At 46.4% G+C, this 13,336-nt stretch overlaps 1 protein-coding gene across 2 annotated transcripts in view; it reads left to right on the forward strand.

Annotated features, from left to right (window-relative positions):
• The first annotated feature begins 5,356 nt into the window (after nucleotides 1-5,356).
• The window catches only part of KCNG2 (potassium voltage-gated channel modifier subfamily G member 2), a 255,338-nt gene continuing 247,358 nt past the window's right edge, over nucleotides 5,357-13,336 (forward strand). Inside the window, exon 1 of one of the 2 annotated variants that reach the window (XM_044294385.1) lies at nucleotides 5,357-5,473. The gene's annotated coding sequence lies outside the window, so the exon portion shown is untranslated. The remainder of the gene's footprint in view (nucleotides 5,474-13,336) is intronic. The other variant, XM_044294386.1, reaches the window with a different exon arrangement.

Genomic DNA, 13,336 nt, shown 5'->3' on the forward strand with positions numbered 1-13,336 from the left:
TATTGGATGCACATGCGCGATCCAGAGAGTGCCAGGAGGAGACACAGGGGATCAGGTGATGCGTCCGCTGTGACATCTTTCCCAGTTGGGTCATGTGATGTGTCCCATGTGTCATGCGCTTTTTTAATGCTATTTTTAATGTTTAATAATTGGGTAATTACGTTTACACATGCACTATTAGCACTTTATGTACTTTTATTATATCATGACACAATAATAATATTTTTTTTGTATTATTATATTATGTATTTATTTGAATTTATTCAAATTATCAGAGTTTTTGTATTAAATTAATTGTGGATAATCAAGTTCCACCTATATATTCTCTGCTATCTGCCACTGTTGTATGCTTGAAAATGGCTGCATGTAGCAGATGAAAAGTTGGCAACACTTAGTGAGTAAAACTTGGATTTATTCTGGAGTGCTGCCTTCTTCTTGCTTATCACAACAGACCCCATTATTCATCAGACCCCAATGTTCATTAGACCCTCATATCAGACATCAGATTGGACCACGATATTAGACCTTAGATCAGAACTTCATATGACACTTTAGATCAGACACTATCAGACCTCAGATTGGACCCCCATATTAGACCTCAGATCAGACCCGCATATCAGACTTCAAGTCAGACCTCCATATCAAACTGGGGTTGGGCGATATCAAAAATATTCCCACGATAACGATATATTTCGCGATAAATACCCATTTATAAGAAAAAACATTCAAAACATGTACAAGTGTATCCTTGTTGCCCCCATACATTATAATGTCTCCTTGATGCACCCATACAGTATCTCTTAGTTGCCCCATCATGAAAAGGGTTATCTTTCCCCCCCAATCTGATGGAGCAGCAGGTCAGGCATGCGTCCTGCTGCTCCATTCATTCTCTAGATGCCTATTCTTGGTGAGCTAAAGGACCCGAGATGACGTTATGCCCGTGGGACCAGGGTTGTCACGAGACCAAAATTTTGATTTGATTTCAATACCATAAAAAAGTATTGTAATACTCAATAACATTTGATACCATGCAAAAGAAAAAGTAAAACATCAAAAAAGCTGCGTGCATTCCGCATTTTATGGAACATCCGGCCCATAATAGATCAGTCCTATCCTATTTTTTGGGGGGACAAGGTGACAAAAAAATTGTGAATCGCGTGTTTATATATTTTTTTTCTATTACAGCGTTCACCACATAGGAGATATTTTTTTATATTTTAATAGTTCTGAAATTTTCAGGTGTGGCAATACCTAATATGTTTTATGTGTTATGGGATTTAAACTTAATATTTAGGTGTTTTTAACTTTAATTTTTTTACTTTTAATAACTATTAGCCCCTTGTCCTATTCACCCTAACAGAGATATATTAGAATGACTAGGACTTTACGCTGCCCCTGCGTCCTGTGCTTTGTGGACACAGCAGCAGGGAGGTTTCCATGGCAGCCATGGATTGCTTTAGTAGCGTTCTGGTTGTCGTGGTAACAGAATCAGAGTCTTGCGGTTTCACTGCTGGGGCTCCGATCGGAAGCTGTCACTGCCACCAATTAAAATACTTAGGGTGGGGGCCCTGTGGTCACTGCACCACCAATGACTACAATACTGAGGAGGGTGGGCAGCCCTTTGGTGTCGGACCTGAGGGGTTAATTGACAGGGTTTGGCGGGATCGCTGATCACTGTCATTGAGGCCGGTTGCTGGTTGTGTGATAGAGCCGGCACCCGCCGCATACATTTGCATTTAGGGGTTAATTATATCGGTAGCGCAGTGGACACAGGCACCCCCCCCCCCCCCCCCCTCGGTATTATATTCATTGGTGGTGCAGTGGCCACAGGGCCCCCACCCTAAGTATTTTAATTAATGGCAGCTTCCGATCGGAGCCCCAGCAGTGAAACTGCGGGGCTCCGATCAGTTACCATGTCAACCAGGACGCTACTAAAGCAAGCCATGGCTGCCATGGTAACCTCCCTGCTGCTATGTCCACAAAGCACAGGGCGCAGGGACAGTGTAAAGCCCTATTTATTCAAATAGATCTAATAGATCATCATTGGTGTCTAGCAGCAGCTTCACAGCCCCCCCCTTAATATTTTCACTGTCATATCAGACCTCAGATCAGACCCCCATATCAGATCTCAGATCAGAATCCCTATATCAAACCTTCGATCAGACCTAAAATAAATAAAGTAACCTACCTTTCCTGCTCCGCTGCCACTCTGCAGATCCAGCAGTCTCTCCTGCACCCACCACTCCCTGGTCTTCTCTGGGCCCTCGCTGCACTGTGACCTGACTGTGTACATCAGGACAGTGGGCGTAGTCAGGACACAGAGCAGGGCGGCACCTGGAGGAAGCCAGCGCCAGCAGCTCTACACTCACCGCTCTTCATGCCTCCTGCATACCAGTGAGCACTTTCATTATGAAAAAAGTGTGTTTGGGGGGAAAGTCTGTCCTAGAAAGAAAAAAATACAGTAAAACAACTCCATTAGGCTTCTTTCACACACAAATTTGCTCTGTCATTTTTTTTATTGCTAAAAAAATACCTTGTGCTTTTTCAATACTGCATTTGTTTTTTATGGTGTTGGTTAGTGGCATTTTTGTGTTAACACAGGTTTGAACGGTCTTTACTAAAAACCTTGCCAGTCTATGTAAAAACCTCGCTGGAGGAAGATGCAAGACACATGCATCCTCATAAATTTGTCACATTTTCTGCTGTCCGTGTACCAGAAACTGAAATCTAGTACAGTTAGGAGCTGGCACAGACTTCAGTGGTGCAGACATAGGCCCTGATTTATCATACCTTCACTCCAGAATTCTGGCATCAAAAAGTCGCAAAATAGGGCTTTTGCGACTTTTTTGCACTCGCTTGCGCAAATTTTTGTGACGTTTTACACTCGCTTGTGCAAAATTTTGCGACTTTTTGCATGTGTACATCACTCACTCCAGTTTTGTCATATGAATGGAAAAGTGGGTGTGGTTAGCTATGTTAATGAGTTCCACTCCAGATTTATCATTGAGACTTTTTTTTAAAAGTCGCAAATAAGGCCGAATGCACACGGCCGTGTTCCGAAGCCGAGAGCGGCCCGTGGTAACACAGCCTGGATTACTGTTCAGAGCAGGAGCGCACGGCGTCATTGGTTGCTATGACGCCGTGCGCTTCATGCTGCCGCTGCACTACAGTAATACACTATACAAGTGTATTCCTGTAGTGCAGCGGCGGCATTTGGCCTAAGTCGCAATCTCACTCCAGGAGCAGGGTGGAGTAGGAAAATTGGAGTAGCTTCTCTAGACAGAAGTGTTAGGTTTAAGGACAAGCCAAATTTATCAAACAACATGCAACATTTGATAAATGTGGCATAAAGTGCTCTAACACAGACTGAAGCAAAACTGACTTCAAATATTCTCCTAATGTAAATTCCCCCCAAAGTGTGTTCTCCTTCACTTTAGGGGCCCCGTTCTGGAGATATGAGCGGGTCCCTGTGTAGTACCCTGGAGCGGGCACTAGCATTCCTACACCCTGCTACTGTCTCTAATAGGCTAATGTCATGTGTGTATTTATTACAGGTCCTCTTATACTGTGCATTACAGAGGTTGTGTCACTTCAGAAAATAGCATTTATTCTGTAAAAAAAAAAAAAAAAGTTAATACAAACCACTTTCTAATGTATTACGATTTTCCACAATGCTTCCTTTGCTGGTGGATTCATTTTTCCATCACATTATACACTGCTCATATCCAGGGATTACGACCACCCTGCAGTCCAGCAGCGGTGGTCATGCTTGTACACTATAGGAAAAAACACCAGCCTATGTACACTCCCACGTCCTGGTCACCAGAGAGGCTGCCAGTTTTTCCTATAACGTACCAGCACGGCCACCGCTGATGGATTGCTGGGTGGTCATAACCATGGAAACGAGCAGTGTATAATGCAATGAAAAAATGAAGCAATATGGATAATAATAATACATTAGTACTTGCCTTGTATTAACATTCTCTACATGATAAATGCCATTGCTGAAGTAATAACACTGCTATGTAACTTATGTAATGTATATCATGTACTGTGCCTGGTTGTCCAGAAGGTGGCAGTGTACCTGGCAGAGAGAGATCTTTAGATAGAATGGAACTTACCATTCCATTCTCTCCCTTTTTAGGCAGAGGTGGGCTAGTACTGCTGCCTACCAAGGGAAGGGTTGCAGGAAGAGTTAGTTAAGAGTTGGAAGGAGAACACACATTGTGCAGTAAGGGATGCGCCCCCCTTCTGCAGCAGGAGTCTTCCAAGGTAAGCAGCTCGTAGAGCACCAAACTCCTTGCAGTTCAAAGATGGAGTATTACAAGGGGGGGGGGGGTCAAAGGCACCTTACCCAGAGGTACCAGAACGTCCAGTAACCAGACTGAAGCCAGAGATTAGCACAACAGAGAAAAATAAATCAAAGTGTTCAAGTTCACGTGCCAGTTTACCCTTAGCCTGCTGGAGCCAAGAGAAAGATTTAAGTATTGTTCTCCAACTACAGCTCCTTTGTTGCTACGGAGCGTAACCCTGGGAGAGCGACAGTATCCAGGTAGCAGCAGCGTGACATAAAACTATCAGCCCACATCACCACTCCATTGGCCCTGGGGGGCAGCACCTATCCCACATCCATGGTATAGACTAGTGATGTTATCAATGTCTGAGATGAGCCAAACCCTTCAAAAACACACACAGTATGCAAAAAATATGCAGTTTTTATGACTTTTTTTAGCATTAAAAAACACAAAAAATGATGCATGTAAAATAATTAAAATTGCACTAATATGTAAAAAGAAAAAAACCTAATATATAGGTGAAAGCGGAGGACTAGAATGCAGTTCCTCTATAATAGCAGGCAGGTTCAGAAGCATGCTCATGTGTGTGTGTACCCCAATATGTCGGACCCCACAGCCTACAGGAGAGGACCTCTGAGGAGCGCTGCCGAGCTCTTTCCGTGTACCCCAATATGTCGGACCCCTCAGCCTACAGGAGAGGACCTCTGAGGAGCGCTGCCGAGCTCTTTCCGTGTACCCCAATATGTCGGACCCCTCAGCCTACAGGAGAGGACCTCTGAGGAGCGCTGCCGAGCTCTTTCCGTGTACCCGAATATGTCGGACCCCTCAGCCTACAGGAGAGGACCTCTGAGGAGCGCTGCCGAGCTCTTTCCGTGTACCCCAATATGTCGGACCCCACAGCCTACAGGAGAGGACCTCTGAGGAGCGCTTTCATGCAGCGCAGGTTACCTCAGGCTTCCACATCCTTCCCGCCGCTGCTGCGCAGCTCCCCCCTGACACACGGTGAGTACACCACCTCAGCCCGGCGTCCTCACAGGGGCGGGGCGGGGGCGGGAATGGACCATGTTCAGGGCTGGAGGGTGTGGAGCTCGGCACTTGCCTCTCAGCTCGTGGCTGCGGCGGGACAGGAGGATGTCCTGGCAGTAGAGGAGGACGGGGCTCAGCCTCAGCGGCCACTTGTGAGTAGCAGCCTGCTTCTGTGTGTGTGCATGTCACCCCTCTATGGAGAAATCAGGGTCCCTTCTCCTGTTCTGCCTACATCAGGACCAGGGTTGTTATTACACGGTGGTGCTGTATCCGGGACAGTTGTAGCAGAGCTGACTTCGTCACAGGTGTATGGACATGCTGCATTTTCCTGACACACACAACTCTGCAGATTCAGCTCTGCTTCATGGGTGCAGTCAGAAATGGCACTTACCAGGGGCTATGGATCATCGCTGTTCATGTTGTCCTACCATTGACCATATGTCCTGTAGATAGGAGCCAGCCTTGAACAGTGAGGTCTCCTGGTTTCTGTAGATGTGTCCTAATCCCCATCATCCCTAAACTTTACTACCGACCTATTGGGACGATAGGAGCGGGCAGGCGTTCAGCTTTTAATAAAAAGTTATAGTCGGCTGTGGCGACGTCACCGTGGCGGTCCTGGAGGTGAGATTTCCACAGGAGAATGATTTGCAGTAATACATTTCCACTGTACAAGCCGTAGACCGGTCCTTGAGGTATGTCCCCGGCAGGACTACCATCATCAGCTTCTCCATGAACTCATTACATAGACTTCACTTGATGATTTGATATACAGTAGAAGGCAGTATGTGTGATGTGGCACATCATAGACATCGAACAGGTGTGGCCAGAATACCTAGATCCCTCATTGTAGTCTCCGCTCGGCAGCATTGTTTGGATGGGCACTGCCAGGGCTGGGGGGGGGGGGGGTATTTGCTCAGCTGTAAAGGGTACATTGTAATCAATAGTAAAAGTTTGTTGATGTGCGGATCCCAGCGTTGGACTCGCACTGTTCAGGACGTGAGTCATTTGTGATTCACCCTGGTGCCCAGCAAGGTGGCAGAGTGACCTGCAGATTTATTACACCCACATAAGTGTGGCAGTGTACCACGCAATAAATGAGAGGATATGAAAACCGTGCAAAAATGAATGCATTACCTACAAAGCTGCACAGAAGAGTTATTTTCTAATTAGCACATCGATTACAACCCCATTCAGATGTATCAAAATGATTTTCGGTCACAGAAATAATCTGCTGCGTGCGAAATAAAAAAAGATCACTTCTAACCGATAGGTGTTCTTGCTGCTGGAGCAGATTTTTATCATTCATGATTCCAGCTTTTACTAGGAGACGACTCAATCGCTGCGTGTCTAAAGAAATCCATCCATCATTTTTTAGGTTACTTTATACTGTTTATGCTTTTTTCATGATGTGCTCTACTTGCCCATGGGAACCTGTGGAGGGAATCATACTTACCTGATCCCTGCCGCTGGCTTCCGGCTCCTTCTTATTCAGCTCTCGGGTCTCCACAGATCCAGTTTGATTGTTCTCAGGGAGACCTGAGAGCTGCACCTGAGCCGGGGAGCAAAGGACCTGGTGGGGATGAGGTAAGTATGATTCCCTCCGCAGGTCCTGCCACGCTGAAGGGTCTCCCAGAGGTGAACAACCCCTTTAAGGTAAAACTTTAATTGTATTGCAGTAAACAATGAGCAACCAGATCCACCACTAGCGTCGGCGATGTACACGGTACTCTACCAACACAGCACAATTAAACAGTCAATCCACAGAGAGGGATGAGCGAACTTGTATTTTCAAGTTTGGCGTACAAAGTTCGGGTTATCTAAGAATTTCGTTATGGGTTCCACTACCATGGACCATAACTTATGCTCCGTGGTAGCGGAATTCTTAGATAACCCTAACCTTGTACGCTGAACTTGAAATCACAAGTTCGCCCAACACAACATATGGACCTCGGAGTCCACAATCCAGGGACTTGTAGCTCTCCAGCCACCACGGTCTCTTGATGTGATGTCCTCACCACACGCAGACCTGTTCTTGCAGGAGCTCGGTGTCCTACCACCTCCTGCTAAGGCACCATTCACACCACCGCTAGTTATTTCCGTTGTTCTGCTCAGTTAGAAAAGCAGAACGATGAAAATAAAGGAAGTTGCAGATCAGGCACATAACCTAAACCCACCGAGCCAAACAGACCCCATTTACTACCATGGGGTCCGTCCTTTTTCGGGTGTCCACTTTTCTAGCAAAGAAAATGTCCCGCAGGCAGGACTTCTGTGTGCTCCTTTTGACAGACTCTGTGAGGGAGATGTGAACATGCCCTGAGGGTGGGTCAGCGCGCTTCTGGATTACAAGACTTCCACACAGGACGGGAGACCGGAGGAACCACAGGAGAGAGTTGGAGAATTTTTCTTTCTCTCCTGTGGTTCCTCTGGTCTACTGTCCTGTCTTGTGTGAAAGTCTTGGCAGAGAGGACACTGAGAGGAATCTTTTATTAAAAGCGTTCACAGGGGGGCATGTGTTACAGCTGTATGCCAGTTTTCTTGTGTACAGAAGTTGCAAATTTTGTCGAAGGTGTGGTCGTGTGACAAAAATGCGCAATTGTAGCCTTTTCTGATGCTTTCGGCACTTTAGCAAGAAATGGACAGGCAGGAGCTTAGGGGCCCAAGTGATTGAACAACACATGTTCCTGGTTGGTGTAGATTTCAGTCTGGTGCACTGACAGCGGGAGATGTGACAAATTGATTAAAAAGGCATCCGACTCCAGCCAGGGAAAATTAAGACCGGCATACGCAATGCCGGTCTTAAAGGGGTTGTTCACCTTTTTTACAGACCCACTCAGCATGGCCAGACCCACTGTGGTAACCCTACTTATCTGATCCATCTCCATCACTGCCCCCCCCCCCCCCCCAGCTCTGTAGGTCCCGGGTCATTATCTGTCTGCAGTGATGTCACTGGGTCATGTGAGATATGGATGACATGGGGCAGTAATGGAACTGGAACCCATCACTGGGCATCAGGTAAGTATGATTGGTAAGTATGATTGCGACTGTAGGTCTGTCCACCCTGGGGGGGGGTCTTTAGAAAAGGTGAACAACCCCTTTAATAAGTATCCCCCCTAGACTATACATCTTGAGACTGGCACATAAATTGACAGGTGGTCCCTGACTGCTTTCGTTTTACAGCCTCCTCAGGGTATACCACCAGTGAACAGAATAAGGCCTCATGCACACGACAGTATTTTTTTGCAGTCCGTGTTCCGTGATCCGTGTCCGTTTTTGCTTCCGTGTGTCTTCCTTTATTTTTGGAGGATCTCCAAACATGAAGGAAAGTAAAAAAAAATCTAAGTTTAGTTTGCCATGCAAATGATAGGAAAAAAACGGATGCGCGAACGCGGATGACAATCTTGTGTGCATCCGTGTTTTTTCACGGACCCATTGACTTGAGTGGGCCTGTGAACCGTTGTCCGTGAAAAAAATAGGACAGGTCCTATTTTTTTCATGGACTGGAAACACGGATCACGGACGCGGATGACAAACGAAAGTCAATGGGTCCGCAGAACATCACAGAAATCGGAACAACGAACACAGGACACAACAACAGTCGTGTGCATGAGGCCTAAGAGGTTACGCCCTCCTCAACACCCACAGTGATTACGAAGACCTTCACGCTGCATTTATAAATCACTGCATCTTACATGTCACTTATTTCCACCGAAATCAGTATTTTCATATAAAAACAATTAAGATCTAAATCAATATTCAATCCATTTGGAGATTTGGTGTTATCTAAGAATGGAGATAAACTCTGTTTCCATACAAGACAGTGTATTAATGCAGTTTCACCCTACAGAGTCCTACAATGTTTAACCCTTTAGGATCTTTATTATGTATTAGACAGAAATGTGTAGAACATAATATTTTTAATATTAGTAATGTGTCCACTAATTCAGATTTTCAGTAAACCAGGCCATGGCGGTAGGTGAGCTACGTCGGTGAACCATGTACAGATTGGGGCTTATTTATTTTAGTGCCTGACCTTTTTTTTTTTTTTTTGCTGTTTTAGGCACGGAAGCACTACGGTATGCATCCGTGGGGTTTCTGTCTGTGCCTCTGCACTGCAAAAAAAATAGAACATGTTCTATTTTTTTGCAGTGTGGACGGGTCATGGACTCATTCAAGTAAAATAGGTCTGAATCCATCTGCAGCAGCCACAGAGATGTTGCCCGTGCATTGGGGACTGCAAATTGCGGTCCCAATGCACAGAACCGCTGAGCATTCACTACAGATTGCGCTTATTCAGAAGTTATTTAACTTTTGCGCCTATTCTCCAATCTATTTATAGGTGCGCCTGATTTGAAACAGTCTAATTTCTACTCCACTCCAGGGCTGGTGTACTTTTCTACGTCTGTTTTGAGTGGAGAGTTGTGCCACATTTTGCCTAAAAAGTCACTCTTTCATTGAGACGTGCACCTACCTTCAGCTCACTTGCGCCACATTTTCTTGCGCATACTAATTAGACCAGTCTTCGTGGATATGAACCTGTCATACTGATAAAGAACCACTAGAGGTCAGACTTGTAGCAATACGCCTAGTCTAGTTCATGAAGTGCTTTGAGACTTTTGATAAATAGTCGGCAAAAGAAAGACAGATGACGCAAATACGCCTGACTAATCGAAAGCCTAAAAACAGGCGAGATTGATAAATGTGCCCCATTTTGTTTTGAAGTGTTTGCATTGTGGACTTTTAGTTTCCAGCTTCGAGGTCCATGGTATTGATTAACTAATAAAACCAGCTTAATATCTTGTCAGACTAGACATGGTGGTCATTTAAAAATGTGTCAGTGTGGCAGAACTCGTGGCTCGCCGTGCATCTAGGGCTTGTTCACACGAACGTGTGCTGCCAGTTTCCGTATGGCGGAGCCGCAATACACGGGTACCGTTTCATGGCCATTCTGCATCACAGATGCAGAACTATTTATTTCAATGGCTCCGCAAATCCAGAGATGCAGAACGGAACACCACGTAAGCACTACAGAGTACTTTCTGGGTTCCGTTCCGTGCTTCCGCACTGCAAAAAGATAGAGCAAGTTCTATCTTTTTGTGGAACTGAGAGATCGCGGACCCATTCAAGTGAATGGGTCTGTGATCCCCATGCGCTTGCCCCACGGACGGTGCCCGTGCATTGCGGACCTCAATTTGCGGTCCACAGCACAGGCACGGGCTTCACACGTTCGTGTAAACGAGCCCTTAGATGTCTGGTGGCGAAGGCTTGTTTGGCCAACAGCTATTCCTCCTGACCATAGCTTAGCCGAGCGTGCATGTGTTCTTAAAGGGAGAGGGGAATAAGCCACTGCCAGACAACTCTTGCGGCAGCTTATCTCCAATAAGAGCAAAGGATCGGGCATGTTCGAATCCAACATGCCTGATCCTCCTTTCCATTTAGAACTAGCATGAAGGAAGAGTCAGGACATCCCCAAAGAGATTAGATGTTCGGCCTGTCCCGCCCAGATCACTGGGTTCGGCTGACGTTCATCTGCTCTATACTGACACATTTTAGTTTACTTTCTAAAAGGTCTTGTCCAGAACCCATATGCATATACCCTGATAGGTGTAATGGGGGGTGTTCCTCTGCTCAGAATCATCATTTCTTGATCACAGGGGATGGAGAGGAGTTACAGAGCATTTCTCACTCTGGTGGACCTGTCCTGCATTTCACAGACATCCCATTCATTTGAATGGGTATTGTGTTAATAATGCCCCCTGTGATGGGGCTGCAGGAAACCCAGGCTTTTCCATAGATTACAGCTGATTGCTTAAGGCTGTATTACACAGCCCCATGTGTTGGGAGGAAAATGTTCGCCTGCTTGCTAGTGGAGGAGACCTCCGCTATTACATGCAGCAATCTCCTCCACAGCAGGGGAGCTATGCCATCGCTCATCCCCATGCTGTACAGTGGTGTGCTGGCGGCAGATCGTTATTAGACACCACGATCCTCCACCTGCAAACGAAAAAATGTTAACAAAAGATTTGGATTGCCTGATGAGCGAGCATTTGCTCATTCCTCGAGTAATGTGCGTCATTATACACAGCCAGATGATGAGAACGCTCGTTGGCGATTATCTGCAGAAAAATGGGGCAGTGTAATACAGGCTTTAGGGTCCCTGCAGAGAGACACTTTGAGATAAGCCTTGGGACTGTCCAAAGGAGAGAACCTCTTTAGAGGAAACTTTCAGCAGGTTCATGCTGTCCTGATTACAGGTTGCCCGATGACGACAACCATATCCTACTCTAAAACAATGTTTGTTATTTTAAAATGTACCAGGCTTGTGGAGAAATGTGTGGTGGGCAGCTCCCCTCTGGCTTCTTACCACTCAGCTTACCCACAGCTAAGCTTCCATGCTGACAGGTTCCCTGTATAGAGTTTGGTTATTAGATGCCATGCTCTGCTCTCTAGTCGATCATCCTATCCTTCAGCAATCCGTTGTGCTGTTTTGGAGAGGTTAGTACTTTTATGTTTATGCTAATGAGGTGTTTGGAGCACTGAGGGGGCCGGTCTAGCCCCTTGAAGTACCACTTTACCTCTGCCTTTCCTCCTTATTCCCACTGATTGGCATGATTACTGTTCTGATACCTGGCCCTGAAATCTCACACATGTGCCAGTGGGAGTTCAGTCAGTGCATGCGCAGTAGCTCTCATTCAGTTATCCCCGCTCCTGAGATCCAAACTGAGCATGTGCTGATTGAACTCTCGCTAGCACACACGTGAGATTTCAGGGCCAGAACAGTGAAAATAGCTGACCCTGTTAATTAGGCTACTTTCACATCTGCACTTTCTCTTTCCGTCAAAATTCTGTCATATGATCTCAATAGCGGGGGGAGGGGAGATGCTTCCGTTTTATCCCCATTCATTGTCAATGGGGACAAAACTGAATGAAATGGAATGCACCAGAATGCATACCGTTCCATTTGGTTGCGTCCCCATTAGGGATCGACCGATATTGATTTTTTAGGGCCGATACCGATACCGATAATTTGTGAACATTCAGGCCGATAGCCGATAATTTATACCGATATTCTGGGAATTTTCATTTTTGAAAAAAAAAATAAAAAATTCCCACAAATCTGCTGAAAATTAATGTTTATTGTTAATGGGTATTTTTATTTTTTGTAAATCTTTCTTTTTCATTTATATTTAATATTTTGGTGTTTTTATTTTTATTACTTTTTTTTTTTTTTTAAACTAACTTTTAGCCCCCTTAGGGACTAGAACCCTTGTCCTATTCACCCTGATAGAGATCTATCAGGGTGAATAGGAGCTCACACTGTCCCTGCTGCTGTGTGCTTTGTGCACACAGCAGCATGGAGCCTACCATGACAGCCAGGGCTTCAATAGCGTCCTGGCTGCCATGGTAACCGATCGGAGCCCCAGCATTACACTGCTGGGGCTCCGATCGGAGGAGCAGGGGAGAGGGAATCCTGTGGGGGGCGCACTGCGACTGGGGTAGGAGGGGGGGGGGGCGCACCACAGCTTAATACTGGGGGGGAGGGGGGCGCACTGCGCCACCAATGCCGAATATTGGGGGGGGGAGGGGGGGCGCACTGCGCCACCAATGTCTGATACTGGCGGGCTTGGGGGGGTGCACTGCGCCACCAATGAAGCTTAATCCCACATTTATTCATATACAGGAGGCGGGAGCTGGCTGCAGGATCACATAGCCGGCTCCCGACCTCTATGAGCTGTAGCTGCGATCCGCGGCACCTGAGGAGTTAACTACCGCAGATCGCAGCTACAGCTCAGAGGCCGGGAGCCGGCTATGTGATTCTGTAGCTCCCGCCTCCTGTATATGAATTAATGTGAGATTAAGCTTCATTGGTGGCGCAGTGGCCATAGCTCCTCCCCTCCTCTTGTCCCCTGTCCTCCCATTGGCTGGAGCGGCAGCAGCAGCACAGGGGGAGGAGACACTGCTCCTTCTTCCCTGTGCTGCTGCTGAGGGAACACGGAGAGCGCTGTCAGCAGCGCGAT

Source organism: Bufo gargarizans, chromosome 5 (genome assembly GCF_014858855.1).
Source record: "Bufo gargarizans isolate SCDJY-AF-19 chromosome 5, ASM1485885v1, whole genome shotgun sequence".
Taxonomy (NCBI): Eukaryota; Metazoa; Chordata; class Amphibia; order Anura; family Bufonidae; genus Bufo; species Bufo gargarizans.